This window comes from Coregonus clupeaformis, chromosome 2, assembly GCF_020615455.1.
Source record: "Coregonus clupeaformis isolate EN_2021a chromosome 2, ASM2061545v1, whole genome shotgun sequence".
In the NCBI taxonomy this organism is placed as follows: Eukaryota; Metazoa; Chordata; class Actinopteri; order Salmoniformes; family Salmonidae; genus Coregonus; species Coregonus clupeaformis.
Genome location: NC_059193.1, coordinates 22,746,093 through 22,770,092, shown reverse-complemented (window position 1 = coordinate 22,770,092; position 24,000 = coordinate 22,746,093). Strand labels below are relative to the sequence as shown.

The 24,000-nt window shown below is 41.0% G+C and overlaps 1 long non-coding RNA gene across 1 annotated transcript in view; it reads right to left on the bottom strand.

The window, feature by feature from the left end:
- Positions 1-24,000, bottom strand: part of LOC121580315 — an 81,689-nt gene that overhangs the window by 32,866 nt on the left and 24,823 nt on the right. Inside the window, exon 2 of the long non-coding RNA XR_006003017.2 lies at positions 2,147-2,249. This is a non-coding gene — a long non-coding RNA (uncharacterized LOC121580315). The remainder of the gene's footprint in view (positions 1-2,146; positions 2,250-24,000) is intronic.

Here is a 24,000-nt window from a genome sequence, read left to right as displayed (position 1 = left end):
TATGTAATTGTTGTGTTATTTGTTCACTTATGTTCCCTTTATCTAATATTAGGTTTTGGTTGAAGATCTAATAACATTCAGTATCACAAATATGCAAAAGTAGAGAAAATTAGAAAGGGGTCAAATACTTTTTCATAGCACTGTATATATATATATATATATATATATATATGAATGTATGTATGTATGTATGTATGTATGTATGTATGTATGTATGTATGTATGTATGTATGTGTGTATATTTATATATATTTGCGAGAAGAAGAAAAAACATATGGGGGATTGGAAGTGATTCAGACAATTACATTAATGGAAGTTACAATCTATCTGCAATATTAAAGCTGATCTACCCCCTAACAAAAAAAAACAAAAAAAAAATACAATTTCCATCTAGACACCGTTGCCCTAGAGCACACAAAAAACTATACATACCTTGACCTAAACATCAGCGCCACAGGTAACTTCCACAAAGCTGTGAACGATCTGAGAGACAAGGCAAGAAGGGCCTTCTATGCCATCAAAAGGAACATAAAATTCGACATACCAATTAGGATCTGGCTAAAAATACTTGAATCAGTTATAGAACCCATTGCCCTTTATGGTTGTGAGGTCTGGGGTCCGCACACCAACCAATAATTCACAAAATGGGACAGACACCAAATTGAGACTCTGCATGCAGAATTCGGCAAAAATATCCTCAGTGTACAACGAAAAACACCAAATAATGCATGCAGAGCAGAATTAGGCTGATACCCGCTAATTATCAAAATCCAGAAAAGAGCTGTTAAATTCTATAACCACTTAAAAGGAAGTGATTCCCAAACCTTCCATTACAAAGCCATCACCTACAGAGAGATGAACTTGGAGAAGAGTCCCCTAAGTAAGCTGGTCCTGGGGCTCTGTTCACCAACACAAACAGACCCCACAGAGCCCCAGGACAACACAACAACACAATTAGATCCAACCAAATCATGAGAAAACAAAAAGAGAATTACTTGACACATTGGAAATAATTAACAAAAAGACTGAGCAAACTAGAATGCTATTTGGCCCTAAACAGAGAGTACACAGTGGCAGAATACCTGACCACTGTGACTGACCCAAACTTAAGGAAAGCTTTGACTATGTACAGACTCAGTGAGCATAGCCTTGCTATTGAGAAAGGCCGCCATAGGCAGACCTGGCTTTCAAGAGAAGACAGGCTATGTGCACACCGCCCCACAAAGTGAGGTGGAAACTGAGCTGCACTTCCTAACCTCCTGCCAAATGTATGACCATATTAGAGACACATATTTCCCTCAGATTACACAGATCCACAAAGAATTCGAAAACAAACCCAATTTTGATAAACTCCCTTATCTACTGGGTGAAAAACCACAGTGTGCCATCACAGTAGCAAGATTTGTGACCTGTTGCCACAAGAAAAGGGCAACCAGTGAAGAACAAACACCATTGTAAATACAACCCATATTTATGTTTATTTATTTTCCCATTTGTACTTTAACTATTTGCACATTGTTACAACACTGTATATATATATATATAATATGACATTTGAAATGTCTTTATTCTTTTGGAACTTCTGAGTGTAATGTTTACTGTAAATTTTTTATTGTTTATTTCACTTTTGTTTACTATCTACTTCACTTGCCTTGGCAATGTTAACATACGTTTCCCATGCCAATAAAGCCTTTACATTGAAATTGAAATTGAATTGAGAGAGAGAGAGCAAAAGGGAGGGAGAGTTAGAGCATAGGATGGAGAGAGATGATGCAAAAAGAGACAGGCTAGAAGAATGGACAGATTGAGAGCTGAGAGAAATTGATGCAAAACCCTGAAATAGGACAGAGGGATGACATGAGAGAGAAAAAAGAGGGAGGAAGAGAGCTGGTGGGAGGGAAGTTAAGGTAAACCACAGCTGTTAGGTGTCAGAGCAGCAGTGTATGGATGCTTAACCTCTGACCACATATATAATGCATTAGTTCTATTCTGACAATAACTGGCCCTGGGCCTCTTGGGGATGAAGAAGCTTCTTGACACTGATCCAAGGTCAGTTTTGCGTTTCCCTGCCTATGGCTAAGGTTTGGCTTTGGAGTGGGTAAGCTGACACTAGATCTGTACTTAAGGAGGCAGAGCTCTTACCTACCCAAAACAAGATGGCCGCCAAATGTCCTCCAATGGCTCCCAACTGGTAGCAGACTAACACGCAATCCTTCTGTAATGGTCTTCTGTCTTCCCTCTGGCTTTACCTTGGGAGGAAAACAACCGAACAAGGATACATCCATCAGATGAAAAATTAAATGAGTGAAAACATATTCTGTGAGGGGCTCCTGTGTTTGGTAATAGTCCCTCAGTCTACCAGTACTGCCTCAGTGAGCCACCTCCTTTGTTCATTAATTGATTGTCTCGCCCCTGCTGAGCTCCAGTAACTAGGTTACATGGATTCATGAAAGGCAGAACTGACACCTCTCGTCTACTGAGACCAGGAGGAGACGAGAGATGGATGACGACTCCGGGGCATGGAGGAACCAGGAATCACTGGCTGTTAATAGAACTAATGGAGTAAGGTAGACGATGGTAGCTTTATTGAAATAACCCTCATTTAATTAGCCTGAGTGATTGACGAGAGGAAGGAACAGGCCGGGGAGATGGGTGAGAGGAAGCCATTATGTGAAGCTGATGATGTCACTTGAAAGGCTGTGTATCATGTAAATGGATCTGAGGAGAGGAGTTAAAATTTCACATTTTTATTGTCATGTGCACAAGTACAGTGAAATGCCTTTCTTACTTACTAATTTCCAACAATGCAGTAATCAATATAGGGCTGACCGCATTTAGTCGACTGGTCGATTGTTTGGTCGAAAGGCTGTTGGTCGACCGATATTTATTTCGTCGAGTAGTAGCAACAAAAAAAATATTTATATATCATTGTGTCTGAGTGGGCTGATCGATTGTGGAGACTGTGGGGATTGAACAGTCCATCGCTCTAAGACATGTGCTACTGAAATTGTATATGATATATTACATAAGAACAATGGTGCAACACTAATAAAAAGTATATTATTTTATAACAAATTCGCTTTCTACCGCATTGGATAGTGGTTGCTGTCCGCAGTTCTGAAACACATCAGTGCGCTGTTGAATTGATGACTTTTCCTAGAACATGTTGCTATGTGCGTAATAGCAAAGTTAACCAGCATATTGGTGTTGAGAACAATGCCGCGGACGCAGCAGCAGAATGACGAGATGAGAAAACAGCCCTTGCCTTATTGTCTAAGAAAAGTGAGGAGAGAGGAAACCCCAACTTAATTAGGTCTATAATCAATAACCTAACTGTTAAATGTGTCTGGCTTTATAAATCATCCATATATATCTACAGAAATAAGACAGATTCTGCTTCTGTTGCCTGTTTGAGTGTTTGATTAATATCCTACCAATTCCGTGAGCACCAAGCCTAACGCAACGACATGTCAAGTAAACAATTTCACAAACTCAGCTGTTTCTAATCTTTGCTTTGCTGTAATAAAGGCTTTACACTTATTTTTTCATCAACACAACCTCTCTGGTATTATTTATAATATATTTAGTGTTACAAATTGTCCGAAAAGTTATATTTATAATAATAACGCTCCTTTTTCTTGATCTCCTTATTGTTATTATTATTATTATTATTATTATGATCATCATTATAATAATAATAATATGTAATGTCATTATCATTAGTAAGCTTAGTATAGCAGCCTTGTATAACCACCATCGAGGTGTAGGCCTGAGTGCATCCTGTTTAGTCATAATACTATAACGTACTTAGGCCTTTATTTCAATATATAGGCTACTGTGTCAATCGTTCATTCATTCATGTCATCACACAGCATACGAGTCATTCATGATTAGAAATGCAATCAAGCATTTTAGTATTAAAATAAAGTGAGCCTTGAATAATTAGCTTAAACAATAAATAAACCATTCTATTTCGGAAATTACATTCACAAATGAATGTGACTGTTTTTAGTCTTTTTTTTTTTTGTTTGCAAGAGGAACAGAATGTGCAGATTTCTCAAATCTATTTTGTATAGTTATTTTTTAATTTAATTTGGTGTTTTTTTTAAGTTGGTAGATCTGCTTTATTATTGCAGATTGTGGCTTCTATCAATGTAATTGTCTGCATCATTTCCAATCCCCCATATATATTTTTTATAAATATACACTACCGTTCAAAAGTTTAGGGTCACCCAGACATCTCCCTGCCTTCAAAAGAAAAGCAACTTCCCTATCCATCAAAACAACATCAAATTGATCAGAAATACAGTGCAGACACCGCCAACGCTGCAAATGGCTACCGCAGCTGGAAACGGCTGATTCCAAATGGAACATCCACATAGGCGTACAGAGACTGTTTTTAGTCTTTGCTGTAATAAAAGTTTGACAATTTTTTTTTACAACAGACTCTCTGGTACGCTTACAATTTATTTAGTGTTGTTTACATTGTTTAAAACGGTCAGAAAAATTCTAATCTAACAGTAAGTTTACATACACTTAGGTTGGAGTCATTAAAACTCGTTTTTCAACCACTCTACACATTTCTTGATAACAAACTATAGTTTTGGCAAGTCGGTTAGGACATCTACTTTGTGCATGACACAAGTAATTTTCCCAACAATTGTTTACAGACAGATTATTTCACTTATAATTCACTGTATCACAATTCCAGTGGGTCAGAAATTTACATACACTAAGTTGACTGTGCCTTTAATCAGCTTAGAAAATTCCAGAAAATGATGTCATGGGTTTAGAAGCTCCTGATAGGCTAATTGACATCATTTGAGTCAATTGGAGGTGTACCTGTGGATGTATTTCAAGACCTACCTTCAAACTCAGTGCCTCTTTGCTTGACATCATGGGAAAATCTAAAGAAATCAGCCAAGACCTCCACAAGTCTGGTACATCCCTGGGAGCAATTTCCAAACGCCTGAAGGTACCACGTTCATCTGTACAAACAATATTACGCAAGTAAAACACCATGGGACCACGTAGCCGTCATACCGCTCAGGAAGGAGTCGCGTTCTGTCTCCTAGAGATGAATGTACTTTGGTGCGAAAAGTGTAAATCAATCCCAGAACAGCAGCAAAGGACCTTGTGAAGATGCTGGAGGAAACAGGTACAAAAGTATCTATATCCACAGTAAAATGAGTCCTATATCGACATAACCTGAAAGGCCGCTCAGCAACGAAGAAGCCACTGCTCCAAATCCGCCATAAAAAAGACAGACTACGGTTTGCAACTGTACATGGGGACAAAGACAGTACTTTTTGGAGAAATGTCCTATGGTCTGATGAAATAAAAATACAACTGTTTGGCCATAATTACCATTGTTACAGTGGCTTGCGAAAGTATTCACCCCCCTTGGCATTTTTTCTATTTTGTTGCCTTACAACCTGGAATTAAAATTGATTTTTTGGGGGTTTGTATCATTTGATTTACACAACATGCCTACCACTTTGAAGATGCAAAATATGTTTTTTTGTGTGAAACAAACAAGAAATAAGACATAAAAACAGAACTTGAGCGTGCATACCTATTCACCCCCCCAAAGTAAATACATTGTAGAGCCACCTTTTGCAGCAATTACAGCTGCAAGTCTCTTGGGGTATGTGTCTATAAGCTTGGCACATCTAGCCACTGGGATTTCTGCCCATTCTTCAAGGCAAAACTGCTCCAGCTCCTTCAAGTTGGATGGGTTCCGCTGGTGTACAGCAATCTTTAAATCATACAACAGATTCTCAATTGGATTGAGGTCTGGGCTTTGACTAGGCCATTCCAATATATTTTAAATGTTTCCCCTTAAACCACTCAAGTGTTGCTTTAGCAGTATGCTTAGGGTCATTGTCCTGCTGGAAGGTGAACCTCCGTCCCAGTCTCAAATCTCTTTAAGACTGAAACAGGTTTCCCTCAACAATTTCCCTGTATTTAGCGCCATCCATCATTCCTTCAATTCTGACCAGTGCTTCACTGTGGGGATGGTGTTCTCGGGGTGATGAGAGGTGTTGGGTTTGTGCCAGACATAGCGTTTTCCTTGATGACCAAAAAGCTCAATTTTAGTCTCACCTGACCAGAGCACCTTCTTCCATATGTTTGGGGAGTCTCCCACATGCCTTTTGGCGAACACCAAACGTATTTGCTTATTTTTTTTATTTAAGCAATGGCTTTTTTCTGGCCACTCTTCCGTAAAAGCCCAGCTCTGTGGAGTGTACGGCTTAAAGTGGTCCTATGGACAGATACTCCAATCTCTGCTGTGGAGCTTTGCAGCTCCTTCAGGATTATCTTTGGTCTCATTGTTGCCTCTCTGATTAATGCCCTCCTTGCCTGGTCTGTGAGTTTTGGTGGGCGGCCCTCTCTTGGCAGGTTCGTTGTGGTGCCATATTCTTTCAATTTTTTAATGGTGCTCCGTGGGATGTTCAAAGTTTTGGATATTTTTTATCACCCAACCCTGATCTGTACTTCTCCACAAATTTGTCCCTGACCTGTTTGGAGAGCTTGGTGGTGCCCCTTGCTTAGTGGTGTTGCAGACTCTGGGGCCTTTCAGAACAGGTGTATATATACTGAGATCATGTGACAGATTATGTGACACTTAGATTGCACACAGGTGGACTTTATTTGACAAATTATGTTACTTCTGAAGGTAATTGGTTGCACCAGATCTTGTTTAGAGGCTTCATAGCAAAGGGGGTGAATACATATGCACGCACCACTTTTCCGGTATTTATTTTGTAGAATTTTTTGAAACAAGTTATTTTATTTTTTACTTCACCAATTTGGACCATTTAGTGTATGTCCATTACATGAAATGCTAATTAAAATCCATTTAAATTACAGGTTGTAATGCAACAAAATAGGAAAAATGCCAAAGGGGGTGAATACTTTTGCAAGGCACTGTATGTTTGGAGGAAAAAGGGGGTAGCTTGCAAGCCGAAGAACACCATCCCAACCGTGAAGCACGGGGGTGGCAGCATCATGCTGTGGGGGTGATTTGCTGCAGGAGGGACTGGTGCACTTCACAAAATAGATGGCATCATGAGGAAGGAAAATTATGTGGATATATTGAAGCAACATCTCAAGACATCAGTCAGGAAGTTAAAGCTTGGTCGCAAATGGGTCTTCCAAATGGACAATGACCCCAAGCATACTTCCAAAGTTGTGGCAAAATGGCTTAAGGACAACAAAGTCAAGGTATTGGAGTGGCCATCACAAAGCCCTGACCTCAATCCAATAGAACATTTGTGGTCAGAACTGAAAAAGCGTGTGTGAGCAAGGAGGCCTACAAACCTGACTCTGTCAAGAGGAATGGGCCAAAATTCACCCAACTTATTGTGGGAAGCTTGTGGAAGGCTACCCGACACGTTTGACCAGAGTTAAACAATTTAAAGGCAATGCTACCAAATACTAATTGAGTGTATGTAAACTTATAACCCACTGGGAATGTGATGAAAGAAATAAAAGCTGAAATAAATCATTCTCTCTACTATTATTATGATATTTCACATTCTTAAAATGAAGTGGTGATCCTAACTGACCTAAGACAGGGAATTTTTACTAGGATTAAATGTCAGGAATAGTGAAAAACTGAGTTTAAATGTATTTGACTAAGGTGTACAGTGAGGGAAAAAAGTATTTGATCCCCTGCTGATTTTGTACGTTTGCCCACTGACAAAGAAATGATCAGTCTATAATTTTAATGGTAGGTTTATTTGAACAGTGAGAGACAGAATAACAACAAAAGAATCCAGAAAAACGCATGTCAAAAATGTTATAAATTGATTTGCATTTTAATGAGGGAAATAAGTATTTGACCCCCTCTCAATCAGAAAGATTTCTGGCTCCCAGGTGTCTTTTATACAGGTAACGAGCTGAGATTAGGAGCACACTCTTAAAGGGAATGCTCCTAATCTCAGTTTGTTACCTGTATAAAAGACACCTGTCCACAGAAGCAATCCATCAATCAGATTCCAAACTCTCCACCATGGCCAAGACCAAAGAGCTCTCCAAGGATGTCAGGGACAAGATTGTAGACCTACACAAGGCTGGAATGGGCTACAAGACCATCGCCAAGCAGCTTGGTGAGAAGGTGACAACAGTTGGTGCGATTATTCGCAAATGGAAGAAACACAAAATAACTGTCAATCTCCCTCGGCCTGGGGCTCCATGCAAGATCTCACCTCGTGGATTTGCAATGATCATGAGAACAGTGAGGAATCAGCCCAGAACTACACGGGAGGATCTTGTCAATGATCTCAAGGCAGCTGGGACCATAGTCACCAAGGAAACAATTGGTAACACACTATGCCGTGAAGGACTGAAATCCTGCAGCGCCCGCAAGGTCCCCCTGCTCAAGAAAGCACATATACATGCCCGTCTGAAGTTTGCCAATGAACATCTGAATGATTCAGAGGAGAACTGGGTGAAAGTGTTGTGGTCAGATGAGACCAAAATTGAGCTCTTTGGCATCAACTCAACTCGCTGTGTTTGGAGGAGGAAGAATGCTGCCTATGACCCCAAGAACACCATCCCCACCGTCAAACATGGAGGTGGAAACATTATGCTTTGGGGGTGTTTTTCTGCTAAGGGGACAGGACAACGTCACCGCATCAAAGGGACGATGGAACGGGGCCATGTACCGTCAAATCTTGGGTGAGAACCTCCTTCCCTCAGCCAGGGCATTGAAAATGGGTCGTGGATGGGTATTCCAGCATGACAATGACCCAAAACACACGGCCAAGGCAACAAAGGAGTGGCTCAAGAAGATGCACATTAAGGTCCTGGAGTGGCCTAGCCAGTCTCCAGACCTTAATCCCATAGAACATCTGCGGAGGGGAGCTGAAGGTTCGAGTTGCCAAACGTCAGCCTCGAAACCTTAATGACTTGGAGAAGATCTGCAAAGAGGAGTGGGACAAACCTGGTGGCCAACCTCCTGAGATGTGTGCAAACCTGGTGGCCAACTACAAGAAACGTCTGACCTCTGTGATTGCCAACAAGGGTTTTGCCACCAAGTACTAAGTAATGTTTTGCAGAGGGGTCAAATACTTATTTCCCTCATTAAAATGCAAATCAATTTATAAAAATTTTGTCATGCGTTTTTCTGGATTTTGTTGTTGTTATTCTGTCTCTCACTGTTCAAATAAACGTACCATTAAAATTATAGACTGATCATTTCTTTGTCAGTGGGCAAACGTACAAAATCAGCAGGGGATCAAATACTTTTTTCCCTCACTGTATGTAAACTTCCGACTTCAACTGTATATACAGGCTCAGTTCCAGGGTCAGTAGCTATATACAGGGTCAGTTCCTGGCCAATACCATATTTACAATTAAAATTAAATCGCATTTTATTTGTCATATGCTTCATAAACAACAGGTGTAGACTAACAGTGAAATGCTTATTTACAGGCCCTTCCTAACAATGCAGAGAGAAAAAAATAGAAATAATAGAAAAATAATAACATGAGGAATAAATACACAATGAGTAACGATTGGCTATATACACCGGGTACCAGTACCGAGTCAATGTGCAGGGGTATGAGGTAATTGAGGTAGATATGTACATACAGTGGGGAGAACAAGTATTTGATACACTGCCAATTTTGCAGGTTTTCCTACTTACAAAGCATGTAGAGGTCTGTCATTTTTATCATAGGTACACTTCAACTGTGAGAGACGGAATCTAAAACAAAAATCCAGAAAATCACATTGTATGATTGTTAAGTAATTAATTAGCATTTTATTGCATGACATAAGTATTTGATCACCTACCAACCAGTAAGAATTCCGGCTCTCACAGACCTGTTAGTTTTTCTTTAAGAAGCCCTCCTGTTCTCCACTCATTACCTGTATTAACTGCACCTGTTTGAACTCGTTACCTGTATAAAAGACACCTGTCCACACACTCAATCAAACAGACTCCAACCTCTCCACAATGGCCAAGACCAGAGAGCTGTGTAAGGACATCAGGGATAACATTGTAGACCTGCACAAGGCTCGGATGGGTTACAGGACAATAGGCAAGCAGCTTGGTGAGAAGGCAACAACTGTTGGCGCAATTATTAGAAAATGGAAGAAGTTCAAGATGACGGTCAATCACCCTCGGTCTGGGGCTCCATGCAAGATCTCACCTCGTGGGGCATCAATGATCATGAGGAAGGTGAGGGATCAGGCCAGAACTACACGGCAGGACCTGGTCAATGACCTGAAGAGAGCTGGGACCACAGTCTCAAAGAAAACCATTAGTAACACACTACGCCGTCATGGATTAAAATCCTGCAGCGCACGCAAGGTCCCCCTGCTCAAGCCAGTGCATGTCCAGGCCCGTCTGAAGTTTGCCAATGACCATCTGGATGATCCAGAGGAGGAATGGGAGAAGGTAATGTGGTCTGATGAAACAAAAATATAGGTTTTTGGTCTAAACTCCACTCGCCGTGTTTGGAGGAAGAAGAAGGATGAGTACAACCCCAAGAACATGGAGGTGGAAACATCATTCTTTGGGGATGCTTTTCTGCAAAGGGGACAGGACGACTGCACCGTATTGAGGGGAGGTTGGATGGGGCCATGTATCGCGAGATCTTGGCCAACAACCTCCTTCCCTCAGTAAGAGCATTGAAGATGGGTCGTGGCTGGGTGTTCCAGCATGACAACGACCCGAAACACACAGCCAGGGCAACTAAGGAGTGACTCCGTAAGAAGCATCTCAAGGTCCTGGAATGGCCTAGCCAGTCTCCAGACCTGAACCCAATAGAACATCTTTGGAGGGAGCTGAAAGTCTGTATTGCCCAGAGACAGCCCCGAAACCTGAAGGATCTGGAGAAGGTCTGTATGGAGGAGTGGGCCAAAATCCCTGCTGCAGTGTGTGTAATCCTGGTCAAGACCTACAGGAAACGTATGATCTCTGTAATTGCAAACAAAGGTTTCTGTACCAAATATTAAGTTCTGCTTTTCTGATGTATCAAATACTTATGTCATGCAATAAAATGCAAATTAATTACTTAAAAATCATACAATGTGATTTTCTGGATTTTTGTTTTAGATTCCGTCTCTCACAGTTGAAGTGTACCTATGATAAAAATGACAGACCTCTACATGCTTTGTAAGTAGGAAAACCTGCAAAATCGGCAGTGTATCAAATACTTGTTCTCCCCACTGTATAGGTAGGGGTATAGTGACTAGGCAACAGGATAGATGATAGACAGTAGCAGCAGCGTATGTGATGAGTCAAAAGAGTTGCAATGAGTCAAAAGAGTGCAAAAAGGGTCAATACAGATAGTTAACCAATAGCTACCCGTACTATCTATTTATCAGTCTTATGGCTTGGGGTTAGAAGCTGTTCAGGGTCCTGTTGGTTCCAGACTTGATGCATTTGTACTGCTTGCCGTGCGGTAGCAGACAGAACAGTCTATGACTTGGGTGGCTGGAGTCAGACAATTTTTAGGGCCTTCCTCTGACACCGCCTGGTATAGAGGTCCTGGAGAGGAGAGGAGTAGAGGAGTAGAGGATGAGATGAGTAGAGGAGTAGAGGATGAGAGGAGTAGAGGAGGACAGTAGAGGAGGCGAAGAGAGAAGAGGAGGAGAGGAGTAGAGGAAGAGGATGAGAGAAGGACAGGATATGAGGAGTAGAGGATGAGAGGAGTAGAGAGGAGAGGAGAGAAGATGAGTAGATGAGGAGTAGAGGAGAGAAGAGGATGAGGAGAGTAGAGAGGAGGAGGAGAGGAGTAGAGAGGAGAGGAGAGAAGATGAGTAGATGAGGAGTAGAGGAGAGAAGAGGATGAGGAGAGTAGAGAGGAGGAGGAGAGGAGTAGAGAGGAGAGGAGAGGTAGAGCTCTGGGATGTTGGTGACCTCTAGGAGACAAGGAGGTAGCCGTAGGACTGAGGGGAGGTTGATGTTCTGTAATGAATTACTGGTCAATGGCATACTATATGAGTTTGTGAAGGGTGGTAGGTACTAGGGAGGGTGAGTGTGTGTGTATGAGGGGTGATAAAGGCCATAAAATGAGCCGACTGTATTGAAAAAAGTGACAAGTCCATCCAATACATGGAACCACAGCCTGCCTGGAACTGGATGGCCTGGCCCTTTCAATTCTTGTCACCTCCCAGTTCGTATGTACAGTGCATTCGGAAAGTATTCAGACTCCTTGACTTTTTCCACATTTTGTTACGTTACAGCCTTATTGTAAAATTTATGAGAAAAAAAATTCCCCTCATCAATCTATAGTCGTGGTCAAAAGTTTTGAGAATGACACAAGTATTGGTCTTCACAAAGTTCGCTGCTTCAGTGTTATGAGATATTTTTGTCAGATGTTACTATGGTATACTGAAGTATAATTACAAGCATTCCATAAGTGTCAAAGGCTTTTATTGACAATAACATTAAGTTTATGCAAAGAGTCAATATTTGCAGTGCTGACCCTTCTTTTTCAAGACCTCTGCAATCTGCCCTGGCATGCTGTCAATTAACTTCTGGGCCACATTCTGACTGATGGCAGCCCATTCTTGCATAATCAATGCTTGGAGTTTGTGGGTTTTTGTTTGTACACCCGCCTCTCGAGGATCGGCCACAAGTTCTCAATGGGATTAAGGTCTGGGGAGTTTCCTGGCCATGGACCCAAAATGTTGATGTTTTGTTCCCCGAGCCACTTAGTTATCACTTTTGCCTTATGGCAAGGTGCTCCATCAAGCTGGAAAAGGCATTGGTCATCACCAAACTGTTCTTGGATGGTTGGGAGAAGTTGCTCTCAGAGGATGTGTTGGTACCATTCTTTATTCATGGCTGTGTTCTTAGGCAAAAATATGAGTGAGCCCACTCCCTTGGCTGAGAAGCAATCCCACACTTGAATGGTCTCAGGATGCTTTACTGTTGGCTTGACACAGGACTGATGGTAGCGCTCACCTTGTCTTCTCCGGACAAGGTGTTTTCCGGATGCCCCAAACAATCGGAAAGGGGATTCATCAGAGAAAATTACTTTACCCCAGCAATGATGACGGCACGTGTTTCCTTGCAGGTAACCATGGTTAACAGAGGAAGAACAATTATTTCAAGCACCACCCTCCTTTTAAAGCTTCCAGTCTGTTTTTCTAACTCAATCGGCATGACAGAGTGATCTCCAGCCTTGTCAACACTCTCACCTGTGTTAACGAGAGAATCACTGACATGATGGCAGCTGGTCCTTTTGTGGCAGGGCTGAAATGCAGTGGAAATGTTTTTTTTGGGATTAAGTTCATTTTCATGGCAAAGAGGGACTTTGCAATTAATTGCAATTCATCTGATCACTCTTTATGACATTCTGGAGTATATGCAAATTGCCATCATCAAAACTGAGGCAGCAGACTTTGTGAAAATTAGTATTTGTGTCATTCTCAAAACTTTCGACCACGACTGTACACACAATACCCCATAATGACAAAGTGAATACAGGTTTTTAGACATTTCTGCAAATGTATATAATAAAAAAACCTGAAATACCTTATTTACATAAGTATTCAGTACTTTGCTATGAACTCGAAATTGAGCTCAGGTGCATCCTGTTTCCATCGATCATCCTTGAGATGTTTCTACTTGATTGGAGTCCACCTGTGGTACATTCAATTGATTGGACATGATTTGGAAAGGCACACACCAGTCTATATAAGGTCCCACAGTTGACAGTGCATGTCAGAGCAAAAACCATGAGGTCGAAGGAATTGTCCGTAGAGCTCAGAGACAGGATTGTGTCGAGGCACAGATCTGGGGAAGGGTACCAAAAACATTTCTGCAGCATTGAAGGTCCCCAAGAACACAGTGGCCTCCATCATTCTCCCGGCCAAACTGAGCAATCGGGGGAGACGGGCCTCGGTCAGGGAGGTGACCAAGAACCCGATGGTCACTCTGACAGAGCTCCAGAGATCCTCTGTGGAGATGGGAGAACCTTCCAGAAGGACAGCTATATCTGCAACACTGCACCAATCAGGCCTTTATGGTAGAGTGGCCAGACAGAAACCACTCCTCAGAAAAAGGCACATGACAGCCCGCTTGGAGCTTGCCAAAAGGCACCTAATGGACTCTCAGACCATCCCCACAACATGATTCTCTGGTCTGATGAAACCAAGATTGAACTCTTTGGCCTGAATGCCAATCATCACGTCTGGAGGAAACCTGGCACCATTCCTACGGTGAAACATGGTGGTGGCAGCATCATGCTGTGGGGATGTTTTTCAGAGGCACGGACTGACAGACTAGTCAGGATCAAGGGAAAGATGAACGGCGTAAAGTCCAGAGAAATCCTTGATGAAAACCTGCTCCAGAGCGCTCAGAAATTCAGACTGGGGCGAAGGTTCACCTTCCAACAGGACAACGACCCTAAGCAAACAGCCAAGACAATATAGGAGTGGCTTCTGGACAAGTCTCTGAATGTCCTTGAGTGGCCCAGCCAGAGCCCGGACTTGAACCCGATCGAACATCTCTGGAGAGACCTGGAAATAGCTGTGCAGTGACGCTCCCCATCCAACCTGACAGAGCTTGAGAGGATCTGTAGAGAAGAATAGGAGAAACTCCCCAAATACAGGAGTGAGAACTTGTTCTCAACTGGCCTACCTGGTTAAATAAAGGTTAAATAAATAAATAAATAAAAGTGCCAAGCTTGTAGCGTCATACCCAAAAAGACTTGAGGCTGTAATCGCTGCCAAAGGTGCTTCAACAAAGTACTGAGAAAAGGGTCTGAATACTTAGGTAAATGGGATATTTCCATATTTATTTTTGCAAAAATGTCTAAAATCTGTTTTTGCTTTGTCATTATGGGGTATTGTGTGTAGATTGATGAGGAAAAACCCATATTTAATCCATTTTAGAATAAGGCTGTAATGTAACAAAATGTGGAAAAAGTCAAGGGGTCTGAATACTTTTCGAATGCACTGTATGTATGTATGTATGTATGTATGTATGTATGTATGTATGTACATACAGTACCAGTCCAAAGTTGACACACCTACTCATTCAAGGATCTTTCTTTATTTTTTACTCTTTTCTACATTGTAGAATAATAGTGAAAACATCAAAACTATGAAATAACACATATGGAATCATGTAGTAACCAAAAAAAGTGTTAAACAAATCAAAATATATTTTATATTCAAGATTCTTCAAAGTAGCCACCCTATGCCTTGATGACGGCTTTGCACACTCTTGACATTCTCTCAATCAGCTTCATGAGGTAATCACCTGGAATGCATTTCAATTAACAGGTGTGCCTTGTTAAAAGTGAATTTGTGGAATTTCTTTCCTTCTTAACGCGTTTGAGCCAATCAGTTGTGTTGTGATAAGGTAGGGGTGGTATACAGAAGATAGCCCTTTTTGGTAAAAGACCAAGTCCATATTATGGCAAGAACAGCTCAAATAAGCAAAGAGAAACGACAGTCCATCATTACTTTAAGACATGAAGGTCAGTCAATGCGGAAAATTTCAGGAACTTTTAAAGTTTCTTCAAGTGCAGTCACAAAAACCATCAAGCGTTATGATGAAACTAGATCTCATGAGGACCGCCACAGGAAAGGAAGACCCAGAGTTACCTCTGCTGCAGAGAATAAGTTCATTAGAGTTAACTGCACCTCAGATTGCAGCCCAAATAAATGCTTCACAGAGTTCAAGTAACAGACACATCACAACATCAACTGTTCAGAGGAGACTGCGTGAATCAGGCCATTATGGTCGAATTGCTGCAAAGAAACCACTACTAAAGGACACCAATAAGAAGAGACTTGCTTGGGCCAAGAAACACGAGCAATGTTCCAACCGCCGTGTCTTTGTGAGACGCAGAGTAGGTGAACGGATGATCTCTGCATGTGTGATTCCCAACATGAAGCATGGAGGAGGAGGTGTGATGGTGTGGGGGTGCTTTGCTGGTGATACTGTCTGTGATTTATTTAGAATTCAAGGCACACTTAACCAGCATGGCTACCACAGCATTCTGCAGCATTACACCATCCCATCTGGTTAGCGCAATCATTTGTTTTTCAACAGGACAATGACCCAACACACCTTCAGGCTGTGTAAGGGCTATTTGACCAAGAAGGAGAGTTATGGAGTGCTGCATCAGATGACCTGGCCTCCACAATCACCCAATTGAGATGGTTTAGGATGAGTTGGACCGCAGAGTGAAGGAAAAGCAGCCAACAAGTGCTCAGTATATGTGGGAACTCCTTCAAGCCTGTTGGAAAAGCATTCCAAGTGAAGCTGGATGAGAGAATGCCAAGAATGTTCAAAGCTGTCATCAAGGCAAAGGGTGGCTACATTGAAGAATCTCAAATATAAAATATATTTTGATTTGTTTAACACTTTTTTGGTTACTAAATGATTCCATATGTGTTATTTCATAGTTTTGATATCTTCACTATTATTCCACAATGTAGAAAATAGTAAAAATTAAAGAAAAAACCTTGAATGAGTAGCTGTGTCCAAACGTTTGACTGGTACTCCGTGTGTGTGTGTGTGTGTGTGTGTGTGTGTGTGTGTGTGTGTGTGTGTGTGTGTGTGTGTGTGTGTGTGTGTAGCAGGATTTAAAATCAGACCAGGGACACCAGAGACAGAGTGTAGGCTACAATTCTCAGCCGTGACATTTTCACTCAAGATATGTACTTGATAAGATATAGGAACAACATTGTATTTTCTTATTCTGGACTGGTTGTCATTCAGTTACAGTGGGGGAAAAATGTATTTAGTCAGCCACCAATTGTGCAAGTTCTCCCACTTAAAAAGATGAGAGAGGCCTGTAATTTTCATCATAGGTACACGTCAACTATGACAGACAAAATGAGAAAAGAAAATCCAGAAAATCACATTGTAGGATTTTGAATGAATTTATTTGCAAATTATGGTGGAAAATAAGTATTTGGTCAATAACAAAAGTTTCTCAATACTTTGTTATATACCCTTTGTTGGCAATGACACAGGTCAAACGTTTTCTGTAAGTCTTCACAAGGTTTTCACACACTGTTGCTGGTATTTTGGCCCATTCCTCCATGCAGATCTCCTCTAGAGCAGTGATGTTTTGGGGCTGTCGCTGGGCAACACAGACTTTCAACTCCCTCCAAAGATTTTCTATGGGGTTGAGATCTGGAGACTGGCTAGGCCACTCCAGGACCTTGAAATGCTTCTTACGAAGCCACTCCTTCGTTGCCCGGGCGGAGTGTTTGGGATCATTGTCATGCTGAAAGACCCAGCCACGTTTCATCTTCAATGCCCTTGCTGATGGAAGGAGGTTTTCACTCAAAAGCTCACGATACATGGCCCCATTCATTCTTTCCTTTACACGGATCAGTCGTCCTGGTCCCTTTGCAGAAAAACAGCCCCAAAGCATGATGTTTCCACCCCCATGCTTCACAGTAGGTATGGAGTTATTTGGATGCAACTCAGCATTCTTTGTCCTCCAAACACGACGAGTTGAGTTTTTACCAAAAAGTTCTATTTTGGTTTCATCTGACCATGTGACATTCTCCCAATCCTCTTCTGGATCATCCAAATGCACTCTAGCAAACTTCAGACGGGCCTGGACATGTACTGGCTTAAGCAGGGGGACACGTCTGGCACTGCAGGATTTGAGTCCCTGGCGGCGTAGTGTGTTACTGATGGTAGGCTTTGTTACTTTGGTCCCAGCTCTCTGCAGGTCATTCACTAGGTCCCCCCGTGTGGTTCTGGGATTTTTGCTCACTGATCATTTTGACCCCACGGGGTGAGATCTTGCGTGGAGCCCCAGATCGAGGGAGATTATCAGTGGTCTTGTATGTCTTCCATTTCCTAATAATTGCTCCCACAGTTGATTTCTTCAAACCAAGCTGCTTACCTATTGCAGATTCAGTCTTCCCAGCCTGGTGCAGGTCTACAATTTTGTTTCTGGTGTCCTTTGACAGCTCTTTGGTCTTGGCCATAGTGGAGTTTGGAGTGTGACTGTTTGAGGTTGTGGACAGGTGTCTTTTATACTGATAACAAGTTCAAACAGGTGCCATTAATACAGGTAACGAGTGGAGGACAGAGGAGCCTCTTAAAGAAGAAGTTACAGGTCTGTGAGAGCCAGAAATCTTGCTTGTTTGTAGGTGACCAAATACTTATTTTCCACCATAATTTGCAAATAAATTCATTAAAAATCCTACAATGTGATTTTCGGGATTTTCTTTCCTCAATTTGTCTGTCATAGTTGACGTGTACCTATGATGAAAATTACAGGCCTCTCTCATCTTTTTAAGTGGGAGAACTTGCACAATTGGTGGCTGACTAAATACTTTTTTTCCCCACTGTATGTTGTTTATGTTGGGTCCCTTTGACTGTATATGCTGTTGGTAGCCTAGTAGTTGTTTCAGTTGTTTTTGTAAATGGAACAGTGTATTTTGCAATAAATAATGTACATTTTGTATTGCATTTATTATTTCGCCTTTGTAGTTCCCTAGCCTCAGAGCCGATGCCAGACTATGATCAGCTGGGGGGCACTCTTATTGATGCCTTATTTATAGATATATAAAATATATGCAACGAATCTTCCACCAACAGGTTTCTGTGCATGCCAATGCACCACATAACCAAAAATCTAAGCATTAACATTGTTCCCATATACACCGGACCAGAGCCATTTATTTGGGCCGGACTAACCAATTATAGGGCCAAGGGCAAGAATGTCTTCAACCAACTGTGGTCGCAAAAAATACATGTAAATCACAACACGGCGGTGCCACATGTAGTGGCATGTTGGGAAAGCAGAGACACGTGTAGGCCAAATTGATAACATGACAGTCTCATCACAAAGCAACAACAGAAATGAATTAAATTACTTTAGGAAACTTTTTAAATGGACATTGAGAAAATGTGCAAACTGACACACGCACACCCGTCAAAAGGACACATCAATCACAGCCACTAGCTTATCTTAAACACACAAGAGCAAATCTCATTTGTCCTTTCCTAAAAACTTTGGCTATTAAAAACCGATAGACCTATGTCATAATGCTAAAATAATGTAGCATATCAAATGAATGACAAGGAAAGTTTGAAGGGGGATAGAGAGACAGCTATGCGATAGTAGGCATATGATGAAGATGAAATGTACAACCATTAGCCATTTGAGTGTGGTTATGTTGATACCACATTTTAATTAGTGTGTATGATCGGCCTATCTAAATCTGTCTCTGGCTTATATTTTTTGTCTCCGTCTTGTATAGCACATGTTCAGGTGGTATGGCAGCATAGGCCTACAAATCATAGACTAATATATGAATTACAATCATTTCTAACACATCTGTCTTCACTGTTCCTGTCTTGCACAATTCACGCATCTCTGCTGGTATCAGCTCCACTGGCCTCTCGCTCTTCCGCTCGCTAGTCATAATAGCTCTTGTATCGAACCAGTAGCTCAATGTGAGCCACAGAAACAGCTAATAACTTATATTAGAGGAGAAAAGCTGAGTATAAAGTAGGTTGCAGCGTTAGAAAGGAACTGGCGGGAAGTTTGAATGGCGGGAAGTAGCTCTGGTGTAATGTGATTGGCTGGTGGTGATAAATGCATAGTCTAAATGGCTGAACTTATGCATTGCAAAAGTACAGGGGATAAATTAATTCATTAAATTCACACAACTCCCGTGTCCTACCAAGTGTGACCGTGCATGATATCAACATATCCATCCGTGTGCCATATTTGAATTGTAACTGTTCCCAAAAAATGCGTGAAGGACCAATGTCTACGCATTATGATGATAAATAAAAATGCATCATTAATATTTACAAGTGTTCTAACGAAAATGTCCATATTTAAACTTCGAAATGTCTGATAAATGCAATTGAAAAATGACAAAGAAAAGAGACCCATCACAACAGAATTCGATCTTGATAAATCCAACGCATCAAAGGAATATTGTCCATAAATCAAAACCAACATCTATGCATTTACATTTTCCATATATATATATAATCAAGTATTACATTTTTTGTTTTTTCATTTTGTTAAATTTCACACTAAAGTAAAACAAATAATAATTGAAAGTATTAATAATGAAAGTGCATGTTGCTGCACACAGAGACCATTCATCTAATTTCATTTAAGCTTAATTTTTATTTAACCAGGTGAATTACTTAAAACAGGTATTTCACCTTTATTTAAAACAGGTTGGTGTCATTGAGATGAACATTTAATAAAACATAGGCCGATTCAATAGTATTTTTTCTCAATAAAACAGTTAATCTCAAATAAATGACAGGACTGGCTGGCTAAAAACACAACGGCCCTTGTTTAATAAAACAATATTATTTATTTCCATGTTATATCAAAACCACATTTGTTAAAACAGAACAAAATGCAACATATAGCTTAACAGAGCTAAACACAAAGGATGTTTTTAATGACACAAACACAGTGCATTAGGCTATAAGCCTTTTATCCATCACTTTAAATGCCCGTGGAGAAAGAGGATGTCTCTCACAAAGGAGGGCTTGAGAATGGAGCGTCTCTCCTCCAAAATTCGGCCACACACACACTGAACGCCTGGTTGGAGATGGCACTGGACTCTGGGATTCTGAGGGCAAGGCGGGCAAGATTGCAGAGCGCAGGGAACTGAAATCTCTTTGCCTGCCACCACAACAGAAAAGCGCTGGTCTGCTTGTTAGACAGGATGCACCACATACAGTGCATTCGGAAAGTATTCGGACCCCTTGACCTTTTCCACATTGTTACGTTACAGCCTTCTTTTAAAATGGATTAAATACAAATACTAATCAATCTACACACAATACCCAATAATGACAAAGCGAAAATAAGTTATTCAAATTTTTCCTAAATGTATTCAACCTTAAAACACAGAAATACCTTAATTACATAAGTATTCAGACCCTTTGCTATAAGACTCGAAATTGAGCTCAGGTGCATCCTGTTTCCATTGATCATCCTTGAGATGTTTCTACAACTTGATTGGAGTACACCTGTGGTAAATTCAATTGATTGGACATTATTTGGAAAGGCACACACCTGTCTATATGTGACCGACCAGCTCGATCTTATGTAGCAAAATTTGAAATTGTGTTTTTTTACATTGGATAAAAGTAGACTCAGAGCTAGAAAATTGTATATCATACACTACAGTTAAAGAACAATGGGAAAATAATTCTGCTTTGAAAGTTGATAAACTCACTTTGGAGAAAATGTTCCTTGAATGTTTTGGTAAACCTGCTGGAGAGCTCTTCTTTGTCTACACCCATTCAGCATCGTTCACACCCTCTTAAGCCTTAGCCCCACCCATCTCTTTATGGATTCACATGAGGCCATGTACTAGATTTCAAGACTAAAGGCTGGTTTATACTACAGGTGTGTTTGGAGTACCATAGTGCGCTCTGGGCATTCGTAAACTCAGAGTGTTGTCAGATTGTCCGTTGGCATATTCAGAGCATTTCGCTCTCGGAGCGTTCATAGCACATACTGGACGCTCTGGCCGAGGAGTAGGGTTGATACAAGCGTTGACCTAACAACAGCAGTCAAGCACCCAAGCTAACTGGCTAACATTGGCTAGCTTGCTAGCTACTTCCAGACAAAAATTAGAGAACAGCTCACTCTGACCATTTTACTTGCCCTAGCAGAGCTGGTTAGGCTGTTTTTATGTTATCCAGAGCGAAATGAAATAAACGACTTTCTGACAAAATTAGAAACGTGTAATATCTGAAAATGTAGCTAGCTAGACTATCTTACCCGTATACATGGATGGATGCTTCTCCCTCTCTGTCACGGATGCCATGGTTGCCCTTAGTTTGAAGATGTAATCTGGAACAGGTGTTTTATACAACAGCCTTCTGTGTGTTTTCTTTTCGACTCCCTCTGCATATTTGTAATCAAATGGCAGAATTTTCTCCATCTCCTTAGCTATCATACTCTAATTCCACTGATTTCAAAACTCAGTCCTCCAGAAAGTGGAGAGCAACACTTTTGCAGTTCTACTACAGTTGAAGTTTACATACACCTTAGCCAAATACATTTAAACTCAGTTTTTCATAATCCCTGACATTTAATCCTAGTACAAATGCCATGTTTTAGGTCAGTTAGGATCACCACTTTATTTTAAGAATGTGAAATGTCAGAATAATAGTAGAGAGAATGATTTATTTCAGCTTTAATTTTTTTCATCACATTCCCAGTGGGTCAGAAGTTTACATACACTCAACTAGTATTTGGTAGCATTGCCTTTAAATTGTTTAATTTCAGTAAAACGTGTCGGGTAGCCTTCCACAAGCTTCCCACAATAAGTTGGGTGAATTTTGGCTCATTCCTCCTGACAGAGCTGGTGTAACTGAGTCAGGTTTATAGGCCTCCTTGCTCGCACACGCTTTTTTGGTTCTGCCCACACATTTTCTATAGGATTGATGTCAGGGCTTTGTGATGGCCACTCCAATACCTTGACTTTGTTGTCCTTAAGCCATTTTACCACAACTTTGGAAGTATGCTTGGGGTCACTGTCCATTTGGAAGACCCATTTGCGACCAAGCTTTAACTTCCTGACTGATGTCTTGAGATGTTGCTTCAATATATCCACATAATTTTCCTTCCTCATGATGCCATCTATTTTGTGAAGTGCACCAGTCCCTCCTGCAGCAAAGCACCCCCACAGCATGATGCTGCCACCCCCATGCTTCACGATTGGGATGGTGTTCTTCAGCTTGCAAACGACCCTCTTTTTCCTCCAAACATAACGATGGTCATTATGGCCAAACAGTTCTATTTTTGTTTCATTTTTGTCGATATAGGACTTGTTTTACTGTGGATATAGATACTTTTGTACCTGTTTCCTCCAGCATCTTCACAAGGTCCTTTGCTGCTGATTGATTTGCACTTTTCGCACCAAAGTACGTTAATCTCTAGGAGAACGCGTCTCCTTCCTGAGCGGTATGATGGCTGCGTGGTCCCATGGTGTTTATACTTGCGTACTATTGTTTGTACAGATGAACGTGGTACCTTCAGGCGTTTGGAAATTGCTCCCAAGGATGAACCAGACTTGTGGAGGTCTACCATTTTTTTTCTGAGTTCTTGGCTGATTACAAGCCAAGAGGCACTGAGTTTGAAGGTAGGCCTTGAAATACATCCACAGGTAGACCTCCAATTGACTCAAATGATGTCAATTAGCCTATCAGAAGCTTCTAAAGCCATGACATCATTTTCTGGAATTTTCCAAGCTGTTTAAAGGCACAGTCAACTTAGTGTATGTAAACTTCTGACCCACTGGAATTGTGATACAGTGAATTATAAGTGAAATAATCTGTCTGTAAACAATTGTTGGAAAAATTACTTGTGTCATGCACAAAGTAGATCTAACTGTCTTGCCAAAACTATAGTTTGTTAACAATACATTTGTGTAGTGGTTGAAAAACTAGTTTTAATGACTCCAACCTAAGTGTATGTAAACTTCTGACTTCAACTGTACGTGATATCTTTCAAAAAAGTTGCGTTAGAAAGGATTACCTACACATACTGCACAGCTCATGTTATAGACAGAAGCGTACTACATGGCAGACCAATCCAAACTCATCTCTTGGCATGTCCAACTGCTATCATAAAAAGTATGTGGAGAAGCCGTAGTCACTACTAGGGGTGTTTGTAGCCTGTGTGCGACTTTAGACTAGGCTATTTGTTGTTTGAGATCAGTTGTTTTGTAAGCCTACTGTTTTAAAGAACTAAGTTTTACAGAACAAATATAGTTTAAAAAACAAGAGCTGTTGTGTTTGTAGCCAGCGTGCGGTGAAAATCACTGGTCATTAATTAATGTAGGCTATAGGATGGCTGCATGAGATTAACTGTTTTAACGAGAAAAACGATTGAATAAATTATTAATTGTTATTTGTTTAGCACATGGGGATGTGTGAAACTCAACCCTCAGCCTGAAGTCCCAACATGCGGCAGTGAATCGCTAGCTTTTCGCGTGGCGGACTGGTAAGCTGCTTCCGGAGGGCGGTCACATGTGCTAGCAAGGCAGAGG